This window comes from Liolophura sinensis, chromosome 9 (genome assembly GCF_032854445.1).
Source record: "Liolophura sinensis isolate JHLJ2023 chromosome 9, CUHK_Ljap_v2, whole genome shotgun sequence".
NCBI lineage: Eukaryota > Metazoa > Mollusca > Polyplacophora > Chitonida > Chitonidae > Liolophura > Liolophura sinensis.
This window is the reverse complement of record NC_088303.1, coordinates 1,141,272-1,149,760: the sequence shown is the minus strand read 5'-3', so window position 1 is coordinate 1,149,760 and position 8,489 is coordinate 1,141,272.

Sequence of the window (8,489 nt, the reverse complement as noted above, 5' to 3'; positions counted from 1 at the left end):
GACAGCGCATTGTGAGCTAAATCCGAATATACGCCATCGCATTGTGAGGTAGATTTGAATATACGCCAGTGCATTATAAGCTAGATCCGAATATTCGCCATCGCGTGAGCGAGATCCGAAACAGCCACCGCATTGTGAACTAAGTCCGAATAAGCCATCGCATTGTGCGCTGGGTCCAAATATACGCCAGCATATGCTTTGTATTCTGGTAGAAAAAGCCTGTGTTTCCTGATTTCATATGTTATTTTTATTGCGAAACACTGAAGTACTGTCAGTGTTCCCTAATCATTCATTCATTCATTCATTCATTCTAATAAAGGTGTGCCACAATTTTGTGTAAACTCTCCCAATGTCAAGTACGAGCACTATCCTTGAAGAGTACATACAAAAAGAGTGTCAGTGCCCGATTATGCCATATGACAGATTTCACAACATATCCCAAGGTCATTTAGATCATCTCTATGCAGCTTAAGTTGGATGACATTAATTGTGATAACACAAGCTGTGAAAAAGTGTACACTAGGGAAATGCAACAGCCACTATAACATACAACAGACAACTAGACAACTACAACAGACCTACTACTGTGTTTTATATCTTTGTAGAAGACACTTTGTTGGGTGTCCAAAGCCTGGAACTGTTTAATAAATTTATATCCAGTTGACCAGATTCAGTTGTTTCTTTAATCTACTCTATCTGGGCGGCTCAAAGTATTCATTCCTGCACAGATCTATAAACAATGTATGTCTTACATAGAAGAAGACCAATAAATCCATCATAATAATGACCGATACGAGGTACGGTAGCAAAGTAAAGTATTAGGCGATAATTTGGAGTATAGTGAGCAATACATATATGATATTCCTGAGCAATACATACATAATATTCCTGAGCAATACATACATGATATTCCTGAGCAATACATACATGATATTCCTGAGCAATACATACATGATATTCCTGAGCAATACATACATAATATTCCTGAGCAATACATATATGATATTCCTGAGCAATACATACATAATATTCCTGAGCAATACATACATGATATTCCTGAGCAATACATACATAATATTCCTGAGCAATACATATATGATATTCCTGACCAATACATACATAATATTCCTGAGCAATACATACATGATATTCCTGAGCAATACATACATGATATTCCTGAGCAATACATACATGATATTCCTGAGCAATACATACATAATATTCCTGAGCAATACATATATGATATTCCTGAGCAATACATACATGATATTCCTGAGCAATACATACATGATATTCCTGAGCAATACATACATGATATTCCTGAGCAATACATATATTATATTCCTGAGCAATACATAAATGATATTCCTGCGCAGTATTTGCATGATATTCCTGAGCAATACATACATAATATTCCTGAGCAATACATACATGATATTCCTGAGCAATACATATATGATATTCTTGAGCAATACATATATTATATTCCTGAGCAATACATAAATGATATTCCTGCGCAGTATTTGCATGATATTCCTGAGCAATACATACATAATATTCCTGAGCAATACATATATGATATTCCTGAGCAATACATATATGATATTCCTGAGCAATACATACATGATATTCCTGAGCAATACATACATGATATTCCTGACCAATACATACATGATATTCCTAAGCAATACATATATGATATTCCTGAGCAATACATGATATTCCTAAGCAATACATATATGATATTCCTGACCAATACATACATGATATTCCTGAGCAGTACATGCCTGATATTCCTGAGCAATAAATACATGATATCCCTGAGCAATACATGCATGATATTCCTGAGCAATACATACATGATATTCTTGAGCAATACATATATGATATTCCTGAGCAATACATACATGATATTCCTGAGCAATACATACATAATATTCCTGAGCAATACATATATGATATTCCTGAGCAATACATACATGATATTCCTGAGCAGTACATGCCTGATATTCCTGAGCAATAAATACATGATATCCCTGAGCAATACATACATGATATTCCTGAGCAATATATATATATATGATATTCCTGAGCAATACATACATGATATTCCTGAGCAATACATACATGATATTCCTGAGCAATACACACATGATATTCCCGAGCAATACATACATAATATTCCTGAGCAATACCCACATGATATTCCCGAGCAATACATAAATGATATTCCTGAGCAATACATACATTATATTCCTGAGCAATACATACATGATATTCCTGAGCAGTACATGCCTGATTTTCCTGAGCAATACATACATGATATTCCTGAGCAGTACATGCCTGATATTCCTGAGCAATACATACACGATATTCCTGAGCAATACATATATGATATTCCTGAGCAAACATATATGATGTTCCTGAGCAATACATACATAATATTCCTGACCAATACCTATATGATATTCCTGAGCAATACCTATATGATATTCCTGAGCACAAAATACATGATATTCCTAAGCAATACATACATGATATTCCTGAGCAGTACATGCCTGATATTCCTGAGCAATACATACATGATATTCCTGAGCAATACATATATGATATTCCTCAGCAGTACATGCCTGATATTCCTCAGCAATACATACATGATATTCCTGAACAATACACACATGATATTCCTGAACAATATACACATGATATTCCTGAGCAATACATACATGATATTCTTGAGCAACACATACATGATATTCCTGAGCAATACATGATATTCCTGAGCAATACATACATGATATTCCTGAGCAACACATATATGATATTCCTGAGCAATACATACATAATATTCCTGAGCAATACATACATGATATTCCTGAGCAATACATACATGATATTCCTGAGCAATACATATATGATATTCCTGAGCAATACATACATGATATTCCTGACCAATACATACATGATATTCCTGAGCAACACATACATGATATTCCTGAGCAATACATGCATAATATTCCTGAGCAATACCTATATGATATTCCTGAGCACAAAATACATAATATTCCTGCATTTTGTCCAGCCCTGCAACATGTGCCTGAACTTATGCAAAATATACGTAAAATAATAAAATTCAGAGATCAAGACCAGCGCACTTTACACATTTCACTTGTCAGTTTACTTCGGCCAGGGTTTTATTCCAACTGTTCATGTTAATGCTTAACAAATACTAGCAACTCAGACACCTCATCACCCTAACTTATACCTAACTTATGCTAAACAGGGTACAAAACGATCTGGGTAAAAGAAATGTAATGATGTCGCTACAGTTTATTAGACGTCATTGTAGTATTTCCCTCTAATGCCGTGCTTTCATTATAATCATGTAAATAGACCATTAATTACAGTGTCGTCGATGCACGTGTTTAAATGTCGTTGTTGTAAGTATTCTCTAATGCCTGTAAAACAACAACTATACTAGCAGATGTTACAGAGAGTGAAGAAATCTTGTTTAAGGTCCTTTTCTGCGCCATGTCTGGTATTTGTGTAGGGTTTATATATATTATATGTTGTCCATCTGTAAGCATTTATTGCTGTCTGTGGTATTTGTGTCGGGTCTATATTTATTATATGTTGTCCATCTGTGAGCATTTATTGCTGTCTGTGGTATTTGTGTCGGGTCTATATTTATTATATGTTGTCCATCTGTAAGCATTTATTGCTGTCTGTGGTATTTGTGTCGGGTCTATATTTATTATATGTTGCCCATCTGTGAGCATTTATTGCTGTCTGTGGTATTTGTGTCGGGTCTATATTTATTATATGTTGTCCATCTGTAAGCATTTATTGCTGTCTGTGGTATTTGTGTCGGGTCTATATTTATTATATGTTGCCCATCTGTGAGCATTTATTGCTGTCTGTGGTATTTGTGTCGGGTCTATATTTATTATATGTTGTCCATCTGTGAGCATTTATTGCTGTCTGTGGTATTTGTGTCGGGTCTATATTTATTATATGTTGTCCATCTGTGAGCATTTATTGCTGTCTGTGGTATTTGTGTCGGGTCTATATTTATTATATGTTGTCCATCTGTGAGCATTTATTGCTGTCTGTGGTATTTGTGTCGGGTCTATATTTATTATATGTTGTCCATCTGTGAGCATTTATTGCTGTCTGTGGTATTTGTGTCGGGTCTATATTTATTATATGTTGTCTATCTGTGGTATTGCTGTCTGTGGTATTTGTGTCGGGTCTATATTTATTATATGTTGCCCATCTGTGAGCATTTATTGCTGTCTGTGGTATTTGTGTCGGGTCTATATTTATTATATGTTGTCTATCTGTGTCATTACTGCCTGTGGCATTTATGTCGGGTCTATTTTTATTTATATAAATTTATATTACATTTATTTATTTTGTCCATCTGTAAGCATTTATTGCTACCTTTTGTATTTGTGCCTGTGATAGTTGTACAGGGTTCATAGTTATTATATGTTGTCTATCTGAGTTATTGCTGCATGAGGTATTTGTGAAAGGTGTACAGTTATTATATGTTGTCTATCTGTGGTATTGCTGCCTGTGGTATTTGTGCAGGGTTTATAGTCATTATATGTTGTCTATCTGTGTTATTACTGCCTGTGATAGTTGTGCAGGGTTTATAGTTATTATATGTTGTCTATCTGTGGTATTGCTGCCTGTGGTACTTGTGAAGGGTTTATAGTTATTATATGTTGTCTATCTGTGGTATTGCTGCCTGTGGTACTTGTGAAGGGTTTATAGTTATTATATGTTGTCTATCTGTGGTATTGCTGCCTGTGGTACTTGTGTAGGGTCTATAGTTATTATATGTTGTCTATCTGTGGTATTGCTGCCTGTGGTACTTGTGCATGGTTTATAGTTATCATATGTTGTCTATCTGTGTTATTGCTGCTTGTGGTATTTGTGTAGGGTCTATATTTATTATATGTTGTCTATCTGAGTTATTGCTGCCTGAAATATTTGTGTAGGGTTTATAGTTATTATATGTTGTCTATCTGAGTTACAGTATGTTACATGTCTTTGGCGATTTATTGCTGCGTGTTGTATTTGTATGGACAAATATGTCATGGATTTATCAGGTTCTGGTTGACCATACATGTCCCCAACATGTTTAACATGCCTAGTAACAAACTTTGGTGTTCTTACATGGGATAATAACCTTGATATTCTCTTAAATTAAACATTGCTCCAATATTGGGGAGCATGATATTTATGAAAAAGATATGTTTTGAATTTATCAGTTTAAAATGATAAGTTGATGGTAGCTATGACAGCTAGATATGTTTTATCTATCGCTGTGAGTTCAAATCCAGCTCATGCTGGCTTCCTCTCTGGTTGCACGTGAGAGGGCCTGTCTGAGGTTCGTCGCCGTTTTCCCCCGAGATTTTGCCGGGTTCCTCCTACCATAATGGTGGCCGCCATTGCATAAGTGGAATATTCCTGAGTACGGCGATTTGATTAACTTAAGTCAAATTAATCAAATAAATATATGTTTTTATCAGGCGTTGTCATTGTATATTTAGTTTCCAGTCGCTGAGGGGTAGATAATTCACTCATTATTAAACGTAACAGTTATTTAGAATCATATCCCAAGTCGTTTTGTGGAACGTGCAGAACCCTGGATAATTCACCCATTATTAAACGTAACAGTTATTTAGAATCGTACCCCATTCCCTTTGTGGAACATACAGAACCCTGGACAATTCACCCATTATTAAACGTAACAGTTATTTAGAATCATATCCCCAGTCGTTTTGTGGAACGTGCAGAACCCTGGATAATTCACCCATTATTAAACGTAACAGTTATTTAGAATTGTACCCCCATTCCCTTTGTGGAACATACAGAACCCTGGACAATTCACCCATTATTAAACGTAACAGTTATTTAGAATTGTATCCCACAGTCGCTTTGTGGAACATACAGAACCCTGGATAATTCACCCATAATTAAACGTAACAGTTATTTAGAATCATACCCCCGTTCCCTTTGTGGAACATACAGAACCCTGGATAATTCACCCATCATTAAACGTAACAGTTATTTAGAATCATATCCCCCATTTGCTTTGTGGAACCTGCAGAACCCTGGATAATTCAATGATTTATCAAACGTAACAGTTATTTAGAATCATACCCCCGTTCCCTTTGTGGAACGTGCAGAACCCTGGACAATTCACCCATTATTAAACGTAACAGTTATTTAGAATCATACCCCCGTTCCCTTTGTGGAACATACAGAACCCTGGATAATTCACCCATAATTAAACGTAACAGTTATTCAGAATCGTACCCCACAGTCACTTTGTGGAACATACAGAACCCTGGACAATTCACCCATCATTAAACGTAACAGTTATTTAGAATCATATCCCCCATTTGCTTTGTGGAACCTGCAGAACCCTGGATAATTCACTGATTATCAAACGTAACAGTTATTTAGAATCATACCCCCGTTCCCTTTGTGGAACGTGCAGAACCCTGGATAATTCACCCATTATTAAACGTAACAGTTATTTAGAATTGTACCCCCAGTCGTTTTGTGGGACATACAGAACCCTACATAATTCACCCATTATTAAACGTAACAGTTATTTAGAATCATATCCCCAGTCGTTTTGTGGAACATACAAAACTCTGGACAATTCACCCATAATTAAACGTAACAGTTATTCAGAATCGTACCCCACAGTCACTTTGTGGAACATACAGAACCCTGGACAATTCACCCATAATTAAACGTAACAGTTATTTAGAATTGTACCCCCAGTCGTTTTGTGGAACATACAGAACCCTGGACAATTCACCCATAATTAAACGTAACAGTTATTCAGAATCGTACCCCACAGTCACTTTGTGGAACATACAGAACCCTGGACAATTCACCCATTATTAAACGTAACAGTTATTTAGAATTGTACCCCCAGTCGTTTTGTGGGACATACAGAACCCTGTACAATTCACCCATTATTAAACGTAACAGTTATTTAGAATTGTACCCCCAGTCGTTTTGTGGGACATACAGAACCCTAGATAATTCACCCATTATTAAACGTAACAGTTATTTAGAATCATATCCCCAGTCGTTTTGTGGAACATGCAGAACCCTGTACAATTCACCCATAAGTAAACGTAACAGTTATTCAGAATCGTACCCCACAGTCACTTTGTGGAACATACAGAACCCTGGACAATTCACCCATTATTAAACGTAACAGTTATTTAGAATTGTTCCCCCAGTCGTTTTGTGGGACATACAGAACCCTGGACAATTCACCCATTGTTAAACGTAACAGTTATTCAGAATCGTACCCCACAGTCACTTTGTGGAACATACAGAACCCTGGACAATTCACCCATTATTAAACGTAACAGTTATTTAGAATTGTACCCCCAGTCGTTTTGTGGGACCTGCAGAACCCTGGATAATTCACCCATTATTAAACGTAACAGTTATTTAGAATCGTATCTCACAGTCGCTTTGTGGAACCTGCAGAACCCTGGATAATTCACCCATTATTAAACGTAACAGTTATTTAGAATCGTACCCACAGTCGCTTTGTGGAACCTGCAGAACCCTGGATAATTCACCCATAATTAAACGTAACAGTTATTTAGAATCGTACCCACAGTCGCTTTGTGGAACCTGCAGAACCCTGGATAATTCACCCATCATTAAACGTAACAGTTATTTCAGCTAAAACATGACAAAGGAATTGTAACTAACATCGGTGATGTGCATCAAGGACAATATTCACAGATTTTGTACACACTGTATATGTTCGTGAGAAGGATGTCCAAACACCAATTTATTTCGACAACCTCAAGTCTTATATCCCACAGTTTTAAAAATAACACGTTGTTATAAATATCTAAATGCATGTTTGAATGCGTTCTTCAATTTGTCATAATGGTAAGAGGAGCGCGATGAAATGGAGGTTAATGGAAAACGATTTACGATATTTAGGTCTTCTACGTAGCCTATAGGTAATTTGGCGTCAATTTGTTTTTACCACGCAATCAGGTTGTCCCAATAATCTTGCAGTCTCAAACGATGTTCATTCTGCTATGTCTTGTGCTGGACGATTATTAAATTTTGGGATCTGCCTGGTTTCCTCCCACCATAATGCTGGTCGCCGTCGTATAAGAGTAATACTCTTGAGTACAGCGTAAAACACCAATCAAATAAATAAATATAATTTTGGCACTGCTTGAATGGCCTAATAGTTATAAAGCACTCGTCTCGAAGTCGAGCAACTAGGGATTGAACCTGGGTCACACGTATTAAAGACGTTAAAAATGGTACTTGTTAATGCCTCGCTTGGCGCTCGGCACTGAGTGGATAGAGCAAGGACACAGGACACAGGTTGTCCAGGTGTCAGTATAATGTGAATGGGTGGAGTGTCATGTCTGGTGTCTTCGGCATGATACTTCCGTGACGGTAGCACGTTA